The 12,514-nt window shown below is 37.6% G+C and overlaps 1 long non-coding RNA gene across 1 annotated transcript in view; it reads left to right on the top strand.

The window, feature by feature from the left end:
- Positions 1-11,134, top strand: part of LOC122812786 — a 53,026-nt gene extending 41,892 nt beyond the window's left edge. The window contains exons 2-3 of the long non-coding RNA XR_006366563.1: positions 10,781-10,855; positions 11,059-11,134. This is a non-coding gene — a long non-coding RNA (uncharacterized LOC122812786). The remainder of the gene's footprint in view (positions 1-10,780; positions 10,856-11,058) is intronic.
- The last annotated feature ends 1,380 nt before the right edge of the window (positions 11,135-12,514 follow it).

The raw sequence follows: 12,514 nt of genomic DNA, 5'->3' as shown, positions 1-12,514 counted from the left end.
ATATCAGATTACCATAAGATGAGTTGCACCCTTTCTGGAAACTCATTTTTGTAGTGGAGCTGCACTCACTGCACTGCCTCACAATATTCCCATTAACTAAGCATGCTAAGTATGCTAACTATAAGCTTACTGTACCTCACAGTAAACTGAAAAGTTGGCTTTACATGAAAATTAAATATTTCATATATCTCTAGCATAGTTCAACCTCAAAATTAGTATATTTAGCTTGTAGGGGTGGAGATCAAGGGGAGTACATGTCCCTGTATGAACACACATTATTATATAAAGTTTTAATTCATACTGCCTTTCAGAAGTTCTTCATGTTTGATATCTTCTTGCTAATTTTGACCTCAGAACTTCACTGTTTCATTAGTTACTGAAATAATGTGAAGTTGTCAGTCATATATCCTTGGAATTCGTAAAGGAAACTTAAAATATTCTTTGTCTTTTTGAAAAAGAACTTAAAAAAAAAATCACTCCTTTGACAAAATTATTTTCCAAAGTATATTGTGAAATGCCTTGAAAACCATCTAAGATGTAATTAGAAAGAAAATGGCATTTTGGATAGAATGTCACAAGTATTAGCCACTTCAATGTCTTAAAAATGAGGTCTTCCCAGGACTCTGCAATAAGTTCTCAGAAATTATGTAAGTAGATCATAAAATGTTGTATTAGGATGTAGTGTATGTGCTTTGAACATGCAGTTTGGTTCACAAATGAACATGCAGTTTGGTTTGCAATTACTGAATTGTGAATGAGACCATTTATTAGTTAGAAAAGAGACCAGGATGATAGACCAGGTAAGATTCTAGTCGCTCAAGAAGGTGCAAAGTATCACCTTCTTCATTGTCTCAAAAGATAGGAAGGCTGCTAGTGCACTGTACCAATTTTCCTTGGTGGGATTAGTTGTATTTTAAGTTTTTGTAGGCAACAAAAAGTAGGCAAAAGTATGATAACTTTAATTCAGTGTAAACACAAACAGAACAATGATTTTAAGAAATGAAATCCAAATATGAAGGAAAAATATTGTTGTCTATTCACAAAAGAAGTTTCCTGGCATAATTTTCCAAATTATATGCAGATACCCATACCTCTCATCTGTCCAGAATTTTACAGAATGTACAGATTTCTGTTTTATATTTTTTATTTTTGTCTGTTTTTCATAAAATCTATGTTTTTGTGGCAAGTCATTGAGGATTGCAGTCATTAAATAATAAAAGACATTTGAGGTTCAGATTTCATGTCCTTCAGAAAATGCATGCTAATGCAAAATCTTTTAGTCCAGCAACTTTGTAAGTTTTTAAGAACAATGTTTAAACTCTGTTTCATTTTTGGACCTTTGTCTCCCCTTTCTTTTTGGTTTTGTCTGTGATTCTTGTGAAAAGAGGCTGTACTTAAATGAGCTACTGAAGAGTTCTCTGCTGATGTTTGCATATAGAAGAGCAAAATTGCATTTTCATGTTCATTTGGTCTGTTCCTGTAATAACATAGTTCAAGCTGAATCACCATTACAACCAATTTTATTTTTATCACCTAATGAGATATAGCATTTACACATTTTAAACATTACTTTTTCTACTATTGCTGCTTTGAAAGATAAATGCACAGGTTACTTAGCATTGTAAACCTGCAGAATCAGTTGACCCACTGATAGAGAAGTTGAATCCTTGTCTTTATTGCTAGGGACCATAGTTTGGAGAAACTTGTCTTGGATGGTGGACCGATTTGTCAGCATACAGCTCTTCTTTTGTTAGTCATAACAGATTGAAGACCTTGTGGTTAGAGCATACAACCTCCTGTGTAGATAGGACATGAGCTGGCATCTGATGTATGATACATATAATATATATATATATATATATATATATATATATATATATATATATATATATATATTACAATATGCCATAACAAAGGCCATCATCATATGTTCATCCATAAGGACTGCAAAAACTTCTAGACACAAAGCAATAGCCTTTCCTGCTCCTTGACTTTAATGCACTGTAATAATCAGCAGTAAGTGGTAGATCAAAAGGCCTTTCTTTCTTGGGGAGGGGTATCTCTCCAAACATGTGACACACTGAGGGCATTGGTCCACAGGGTATGGCATTGAATAAATTAGTCTTGGGTACATGCAGGGCTGGAGTCAGTGGTGAAGAAGCCAGAAGGCCAGCATAAATGATCACTGATGTAGTTCTAGAGAAGTAAACATTGAGAAATCTAGGAATAGCTAATATGTAGTCAGTTTGCCAAATTAACCCTTAGTCCTTAGTGTTGCCACCTCATGTTTGGTATATTAAATACTTTGCTTGTGGGAAGGAATTCAAACCATCACATGAATGGAATGTGAGCAGCAGCTCCAGTGAGGTTGTGGGGCAGAAGTTAAGATGGTCAGTCAGCTACATGTGAACCAACAGATTATGAGACAATGTCAGTAAAATAGCAGCTGTATTAGTACTCACTACATCAGGTAATCTTTAAAAGGGCATTCTGTAATTTATACAGTATGCAGTAGTTCACAGCTAGTCATTTAACAGATGAAGTCCTTAATGGTATGCATATACCCCCACGGGTACATAGACAGTGTTTCTTTACTGGACTAGGAGTTTACTCATGCTTCCAATGCAATATGGGTCAATCAAAGACCACAAGAAAAAGAAAAATGCATAGCTATGATATGTATGTAAAACTGTAAACTTGGAATACTTACATTAAACACTGCGGGGCCAAACTAACACAAAGTGAGCAATGGAAGTGTAAATGCATACTCACTGCATGAAGCATATGAATACAAATACTTGATATGTTATTCTATGGGACACTCTGTAGTGAGCATAAAGCTACAAAGAATCACAGAGATTGTCTACATATCTTCACAAAAGTGGAACAGGAACCAGAGTGAATGTCTAAAGGGAAGAGGGAATCAGATGATAGAAGCATCAAAGTGCCGTAGAGAGCTATAATCATAGTGTGGAGATTGAAGCTCTAATGTTTGGTAAAGATATGTGGCAAGGACCAGGTGGTAGTAGCAGAGATGGCTGCAATGGAATCTTATTGAAACAGGACTTAAAGTAGCTTGCTTCTTCTAGAAGAATGATTGATTCTTGAATGTGCTGCCCAAAGTCTGGTTGATAGTCTGGTAATAGAAGACAATGCAGATGCCAGTCCATGTGAAAATGGTTTGCTTATCAATTACCTTCCATTTTCTATCTAGATCAAAGGAAAAAAAACTAACTGGTCCACCTCCCTTAATTTATGCATCTACTAGAAATAAAATCTGAGCCAGAGGTGCATATGCAAGTAATGGAATGTTCCCGTGCACCAGAAAGAAGAAAGGAAGGCAAAATGAGTGGTTGGGCAAAAGCTCTAAAACCACCATCAGAAAAAATGCAGGTTAGGCCTAGAGAGGTGAGCAACCATTTTAGAAAAATGCCATATTTTTTACTATAGGTGGGAGTAGAAACTTCAAAGTTCACTAGTGGATGGATATGGTCACCATCCAAGACCAGTCCCTTTCAACTGATGAACATTTGCTCTACCAACCCATTCAGCTCAACAGGAGGACAGGTAAGCCTGTAACCTACAAGATTAAAGTCCCATTGAGAAGAAGAAGGTTTCTTTCTGGTAGCCAGAGATGAATAATTCCCAAGCCAAACACACTCTGGCTAGGCTTATAAATGCCCTAGGGCAGATAGCCTAGTATGAACCTATGAACCTATGAGCCCATGTGCTGAGGCATGGTTCTGCATCTTACAAAGGAAAGGTGTACTAAACAGAAGTATGCTTCCCGATGATTTCCTAAAATAGTCATCCAGACCTGCAGTCTATAATTTAATTTAATTTATTAATTTGTTAAATGGGCAAATGAACTGCCGTGTCTCAGACCATTTTCATCACAATCCAGGCCACAAGGACAGGAAATAAATACAGTATAGATGGATAGTGTGGAATAGCCAGGCATCCATTATGTTTTTGAACAAGAAAATGATGCATGCAGAAAAAAAAAACATACATCACTAAAATAAGTAAACCTACAGGCACCATCTGGAGTACAGGGTTGAATTCTGGGTATTAGAGCTATATGGCAATCATCTTAACTATTGAGACATCATGCTACACAGTTCACATACTGCATGAAAAGAAGACAATTATTTGTACATGTGTAGAACTGCTTCCCTTTAGCAGCACAGGTATAGTTAATGGAAGGCTTCCTGGCAGCCTCCAGTGCCACTGAAACCTCCATGGGAGGCTTGTTTGATTAAGGGATGCTGCTGGTCGACATGATCTCTGAGATGTAGTAGGTCATTCTTTCAGATAAAGTCCATCATCTGGACGGTAGTCATGTCTGTGTGTAACTCAGAATCTATAGCATCTAGAACTCTGCTTTGCTAGTATTCCATGATGGGAGATGGGTGAGTTCTGCTCTTTCTGCTTAGAATTTTGGTAGGAGGTGAGAGAACAAAGATTATTGTGGAATGATCTAGAGGAATATTCTACTCCTCTCTTCCTCTGTTCTGAGAAGAATGCATTCAGGGTTCATTCCTTTCTGTCCTGCTGATGGATGCAAATTTTTAGAAGTGTGTTCTTCCTTGTGGCATCTAGCAAAGTTTTGCCTTTAATAGTATGTTCATGGTCTATAAGGTAAAAAAAAAACATTTTAGCTCAAGGGATCTGAAGTGCAACACTCTTTCTTAGCAATCCCACCTTCCTTAGATCACATTTAACCTGAGGTGAGCTCTCCAACTTGCCATGTAGGCCTCTGTTGAAAGAGTCTGCAATACTCTGAACTCAGTAAATTGGACCCTCCATCCAGTTTTGGAAGAAGAGAAAAGGACTTGATATAATCAACAGATGTAACAGGGAGTAATAATGCTGTAGGTATTGAAAATCCATCAACTAAAGCACCTTCATAAGGATGTGTCATAGGGAGATAGTCAAGGCCATGGCCACTTCAAAGTCCCCCTTAATAGATATAGCAGCCACTGTCCTCTACCCTCCTACCCAGAAGTGCTTGTCCCTTTCCAAAAGTTCGCTCCATTTCAAGCCAGATGAAGGAAATGCCTCGTGCCTGAAGCACTTTGGGCATCTAACATTTGATGCTAATCCACAAGACTTCTCCAAAGGCAAAGCCTTGGGCCCTGGCAGAAGTTATCTTTGGCAGAGATACCACTGGCATGTTATTAAGGTATGTAGAAACATGGAGGCATTTTACCTATAAAGACTCTGCACACCACAGATAACATCTTGGAACATGTTGGTAATTAACTTAAGACTACAGCAGTCTCACTATAGTTAGTGTTGGCTGGCACTCATGAAGGCTGTAATGCTGTGTTGTACCTGTCCTTTGGAAATTTTACAGGTTATCCTGGAAAAGGCAGCACTGCCTGTTGTTAGAAGGATTCCTCCAGTGAAGGGGAGGTCTCCTCCTCTTGTTTGATATGAAATATTCTAGCACAAGATAACATACTGAGAGGACGTGCTCTGCCCTCAGTGGTAGACTGTGCCTTACCCTCGTCTAGATTCCTACAATAATTTCTTGAAAAGAGTATAGATTGACTTAGTCCCTGATGGATACATCAAACCTAACCTGGTAAAGCTCCTTAAGAAAGGAGGAATGCCTCATCCATGCCATCTGGCTAACCTGGTAAATTTAGTAGTAAAGAAATAAAGTCCAAAACTATCCACTGACAGTATTCTTTTAGTGGCAGAACTGATGGAGGTTATTTTGGACTCCAACTACATCCAGTTTCAGGGAGAATTCTTCCAGCAGATTAGTGGGGTTGTGATAGGGGCAGCTTGCACCCCCACTTACGCCAATCTCGTACTGCTGGAATGGGAGAACAGGACAATTTTCCCTTCACCATTTTACCACAACATTAGACTTTATCTAAGATTTTTGGATGATATTTTTGTGTTGTGGGATGGTACTAAGGATGAATTACGCCATTTCATGGGTTATTTGGAGTCCAGCACTAGCTTTCTGAAATTCACTTATACTATTAATGATAAAAGTATTGACTATTTGGATGTGACTATTTCTAAAACAAAGGAAGGTTTCAAGTCTAATATTTTTAGGAAATCTACATGGTGCAATAGTTACTTGCATTTTACTAGTCACCATCCTTTTACGCAGAAGAAAAGTCTGATCAAGGGACAGGCTGTAAGAATAGCCAGAATGACATCAGATCCTCAGGATTTAGAAAAAGAATTTACATTTCTTAGTAAATGCTTTGTAGAAAGGGAATACCCCATGGAATTAGTTTTTGGGATTTTGGAAGAAGTGAAGAAGGAATGGGGTAAGAAGTATAAAGCACTTTTAGGTCACTCATTTACTAAGGACTATAATACACAGGACAGCAAAACTAAATATAATACAGCCTGTATTGTTGAATATAGCACTTTTTCAGACACTTTTACACATATAGTTAGAAATAACTGGAACCTTATGAAAACTAACAAGGATGTGTACACGTGGGTAGTTAAAGAACCCATTTTTACATATAGGGTAGGAAACAACTTTAAGAAACTCTTGGAACAAGGAGAAAGAGGAAAATTACCATATAAAAAAACTGCACCTTGCGGGGCATGTAGCGTGTGTTCTTTTATATGGACTGAGGATACCATTAGACTTAACAATAGTCTTAAAAGTGTGGTGAAGCTTGTTAAGGGGAATTGTAGATCCAACATGTTAGTATATATTGCTATCTGTACTACATGTATGGCATATTATATTGGTAAAACCGAGAGACCCTTCAAAGATAGAATTTATGAACATCTATATGAAATTAGAACTCATAGGGAGACCAATGCTCTATATAAACACAGCACTGCATGTTCAGGTGTATCCAGTTTCAGGTTTGGTATTATTGATACAGTTAGGTATGGTTTGCACAAGGGAGGGGGAGACCTCAAGAACCATTTACTATACAAAGAGCTGATATGGCAGCTCAGGCTGAATTCAAACTCACCACCAGGTTTAAATGACTATATCAGTATAAAATCTGTGCTACATAAAAAAGCTGAAAGTATATAATAAACCAAAAGACTATAAATGTTTATAAATTTTTTTAAAATTGTTGCACATTTTTATTACTTGTATTTTATCAGTTGAACAATTATATTATTAATGTTTGTATATAGAATATATATGTGTTTATTAAAGTCTTGAAAGTTGGGAAGTTTTTTTAAAATTGGATATTAGGTTTTTGAACCTGTATGTCTTTAAATTACAATTAATGGATTCTTAATTGTTCGTGATTTTATATATAAGTGTATCATGATATCAGTGCTTTCATCTGATGAAGTCTATCTATTAGACGAAAGCGCTCATCTGTTGTGGTTGGAAGTAAAAAGGATCGATTTTATTACCAGTGTGGTGGTTTGGACTTTATTTCTTTACTACTTGGTTTGGTATCAGCTCCATTTTCTGTAACCTGGTAAATTTCCTTAAGAATGGAGTAAGGCCTCATCCATTCCAACTGGCTTATTAATCCACCAAACAGCTAAAAGCACAATTATGCATCAAGACAGAAGAAACAGAAGGCTGTATGAAACCCACATGATGATGATGAATTATAGGTCTTCTTTATTGGTCCCATGTCCCAGGATCAATGAGTTTGGAGAACACGGCTAAGTCGTGAGTCAAAAAGGATGTTTGGAAATGGATCGAGTTAGGCAGCTTGTCCAGAGAACAAGAACCAGTATTGCAGATGATAAAACACCTTCTGCAAAAACTGTTCATATTTTTGGGCTGATTTTCTCATGGTAGCGTGACAAAATACTATAGAGAGTGCTATGTTAATCTGAAGAATCGACATTAAACATAGGGTAATTATAGTGAATGACATGTTATTCATCTGGGGGCATATACAGGATAATTAACTTTTTAGGAGCAGATGGCTCAGTACATGGTTGCATCCAAGCTACAAAGGACAACATACTTTAGCACATGCTTCATGTGAGAAATAATCTAAAGCTCCTCATTCATCATCAAGTAACGGTTCAGCCTCTTCTGAGAACATGGAGAAGGAACTATGGACAGAACATAAGAACATCATAAGCCAGATGGTTTCCCTGTAATAGATGCAGACTTGTGTGAATCTGAAGCCACGGTCTTATGAATGTAGAAATACCTAAACATTTCTTATTTTTAGGAGTGGTTAACAGAATGGTTCTTATGATGCACATTAAATGAGAGACAAATGGCTGAGGGAGCTTGATATCTTAGAAGGATTACTCAGACAGGTGATGCAGGAATCAGATCTCAACCAGATAACTGATTTGGATGGTTGCTTGAAGTAAGGTGAAGGCTAAAAAAATTACATTCCATGTCAATGAATTTGGCGACATATTCTCAATAGACGAGATATAGAAAAGAATAAGTAGTGATCATCTTTAAAATACAAGGACTACCAGTTTCTGAAGTATCTAAAAAGACTAAATAAATCCCAAAACTGTTTATACAGATGTCAAAAATGCATTCTTTTTAAACACTAACATGCATACCTAAGGAAGCATCTGTTAAGTTATAACAATAATTTAACTTAAGTTATACAATATGCCACTGTTTGAAATCATACAGCACAGTCTTTCACTTCTCTCTTAGACTTCTTGATGAAACACTGACCCTTTAGCAGCTGATCCACATAAGTTTCCTTAATGCATGTTTCCTGGATTATTTAAATACAACTTGCTGCTTCTGAATGAACAACTGAAGTAAACTGGTTGGGATGGGTTGTTGTATTAGGGAGGAGATGCCTTGGCGAGATGAGGCACACCTACCTTCCAAGAATCAATGATTTAAATGAGCCTTGAGGACTGGGTTGTATTTGTGTATTCCAGTCTCATAGTAAACAAGGATAAGTTCATAACACACAGTCCTAGCACAGTAAGACTGACTGAGAAAGCAATAGAATACATTAGGAACATAATGCGATACTGAGCATGCAGTTATGGAATCACAGAGGGCAGATTGCAGAAAAGGAATATGAAGACTGAGAAGTAATAGCCTGTTCATCTTAACAGCAGCTCTGGATCACAGTTTGGGCTAAATTAAGGAAAAGTGAGAGAGGACGTTAATTTGCATAAATGCAAGGTGTACCATGGGGAAATGCCACCTCCTGAGGGGTTAAATATATGGTGTGACTTTAAATAATACTGTAACAACAGACTCTGGGATTCAAAGACATAGTGGGCTGTTGCAGACTACTATGTTGAACATTGAGTCTAACATGCTGATGTGAATTACTGCAATTCATGCCTGCTTGTCTACTGTAGTCTAGAACCCACATCTTATTGTCCTGAAAGGTGTACAGTAGTGCCTGAAACATAACAATGCAGTACTCCAGTGTTACACAGCACAGCAATGGCAGACGGCTTAGTAAGGTATACATTAGACCTGACTAAGTAGTTAAATGTAGTTACCTAATAATGTTTAGTTTACCTTGCCAATCTGCTGGTCATTGCTGTGTTGTGGTCTGCTATTATACCTAGCACTCTGCCTTAAAACTATTTCACTTGTAGGCATGACAGGGGACTGGTAAACATGATATGGTAATGAGTGGACCTGGTGCTGTTTGAACACACACTGATGGGAACTCACCAATATCACAGTTAGGGACACAGGAAAATGTTGCATAGGTAGCAGGTTTGCCTTCACCATAGGGAACTTTGTTGCTGTTTGTAAGTTCAGAGGAGGTGCTCGCTGGTTGCTTTAGTTTGTCAGTGCTAGTAATTTGCTTAGCACTATATGCTGGGCAAAATACTAAAAGGGAAGGACATCATTGTGCTGACAAGCACAGTGACATTATTTATTATAAGGATGCTTTCTGTAGGTTGTTCTGTCAGGACCAGACAGCACTCTAGTAGTGGTGCTGCTTGACTGAATTGCATATGGACAGGAGTGGACTGGTTTGCATGTATATTTCATGCGTGGAGTAAAATGATTACATGGTGGACGGGACTGTGTTTGTAGTCTTGCACCATTATGATTTAAATGAATCTTGAGGACTGTGCGGTATTTGTGTATTCCAGTCTCATTGTAAAGAAGGATAAGTTTATAACATGCAGTCCTAGCACAGTAATACTGACTGAGAAATCAATAGAATATATTAGGAACATAATAAGATACTGAGTATGCAGTTACGGAATCACAGAGGGCAGATTACAGAAAAGGAATATGAAGACTGAGAACTAGTGGCCTGTTTACATGGTAGACAGGACTATATTTGTGGTTTTGCCACATTATGTACTAATCTTTATGAGTTATTCATTATTTTGGTATTCGGGTGTACTGCATACCAACCCTGCTTCACTGTTTACCAATGTTTGTGAATCCTAGCCAAGGTGACAATTATTATTCAGATATTCAGAATGCTAAAGAAGAAGGTAATCTGGGAAAGGGAGGGCGGCATTAATTGACTAGCTGTAGTCTCTGTATCAAAATATGAAACTCATAGACACTGCATGCAGCTTTGAGAGTTTTTCTGCCATCTCTGTCTATACAGGGGAGTTGATATAATAGTTAAGGTGTTTACCCTACAGATACAAGGTACTGGGTTTGATTCTCACCTTTGAAAGGGAAATTGGCTAGGCTTAAAATGGCCTACAAAGGCAGCTAGCCTAGTACTAACCTATGAACCTACACTATGTTTCTCCTAACCCCTGGAAAACCCTCAAACCCAAGTATAAATGGCCAAAGTGGGTAAGCAGACTACCACAAATATGACAAACATCATGTATATTAAAATAAAAATATTAACTTTGCTCTACTTCCTTACAGGTATCTACAAGGAAATAATATCAGGAGCATCCACAAAGACTTTTTATCTGAATGCAGAAGAACATTAAGGGTCCTGTAAGTTTTCCATAGTAATTACATATAGACCTGTGAATGCAAACAGATGTAATGTGAATACAGTATTTCTGATTTGAGGTAAATGCTGTACAAACATTTATACTTATAAAAGAAATGTATAGCTGATATGTATCCATGCAAGTCTATTCACACAGTTTTTTATGTTGTGATGACAACTGCATGTCTTTCTTTTATTTTTACAGGGACCTCAGTAACAATTCAATTACCACCTTGGATGCTCAGATATTTCAAGCTTTGCCCAATTTGCAGTTAGTGTAAGTCCTTAGATTGCTTTGTTACATTTTTCTATTCTTACCATGGTATTTCTTACCAGTTTTGTCCTTTAAGGCGGTGTTGAGGTGCTACAGTGTTAGGTAAAACTTGTAGCACATCTAAGCTAGAAGCACATTCTGTTATTGCCTTTATGGTTCACACATAATACTTCTAAGCATTTTTGTTTTTTTGTTGACCATTGGAGCAACTATTTCTGATTTTGTGAAGCAGGTTAAAGCAAATACAGCTCTCTGGCATGTATTTCAGAATAAATTAGAAATATTCCAATAGCTAAGGAGAATAGTGTGAAACAAAGCAAACAGTATGGTGCATGTGTTCAGAAATCTAGATAATACTTTATCTTGAAGTGATGATACTGAGCTGTTCCACTCTTATAGTCTCCTGCCATTTTTATTGTATTGTCTAAGTACTTGAAGCTATGAAATCATATTGGTAGGTACATTTCATGGAGCTTTACTATCCAGGCTTATGGGTTTATGTCATTGTGCAACCTGGGATGGGCCTAAAATGCATCAGTTTTGATCAATGCCTTACCTCAGTAAATAAAATTATTGATTTATTTTTATTTATTTTAACATTTCACTTCTTGGTTACAAATTTTGAGCCACATCTATGTTTATTATATGATGAATTTCATGCGCATAGGTTCATAGGTAGGTACTAGGCTATTGGCCCAAGGGCCTATATAAGCCTAGCCAAAAAGGTACCCTGGCTTTCGCCACCCAAGAAAATTATTTTCCTGTGCCCCTGTGGAGCAGAGCCACAGAAGTGACCCCAGGGTGAATTTCCTATTACCCATCCAATCATCAAGATTTTTCTTGAAGAGTGCTAATGAGGAGATCTGTTTGACATAGATAGGTAGTCTGTTCCTGAGTATGGGAAGTCCCTGGGACAGGAATCTATCCCTCCAGCATGTTCTGTTTATTGTGGTGACAAGGTTTAGGTCCCTACAGCGTATAGTTTGGAGGGATTGGGATTTCTTTAAGTGGAGCATGTCCAACAGCTCTGGGTTTGACATAGCTTTGTATGTTAGGCAGAGATTGTCTCTGAGTAGGCTATATGCAACGGAGTAAAACTGGTGTTTTTTGAGACGGTTTGCATAGGGTATCTGTTTGAGGCCAGTAATCCTCTTTGTGAGGTATTTCTGTGGCCTTTCCAATTGTTGTAGATGTCTTGTGATGTACATACCAAAAGGGGCGCTGTACTCTGTAATGGGTCTAATGAGTGATGAGTAGAGGGGAACAATAACCTCTTTTTTTCTGGATGAGAAACCTTTTGTGATGAGGTGTACCACATAGAAGGATTTCCTGACCACTATGGCAATGTGATTATCAAAAGAGAGAATACTGTTCACCTGTGTCCCAA

The sequence above is a fragment of the Protopterus annectens genome, chromosome 10.part0, assembly GCF_019279795.1.
Source record: "Protopterus annectens isolate FY-2018-M chromosome 10.part0, PAN1.0, whole genome shotgun sequence".
NCBI classification, from domain to species: domain Eukaryota; kingdom Metazoa; phylum Chordata; order Ceratodontiformes; family Protopteridae; genus Protopterus; species Protopterus annectens.
Note: the sequence above shows the minus strand (reverse complement) of the source record. Positions and strands in the feature narration are given on the sequence as shown.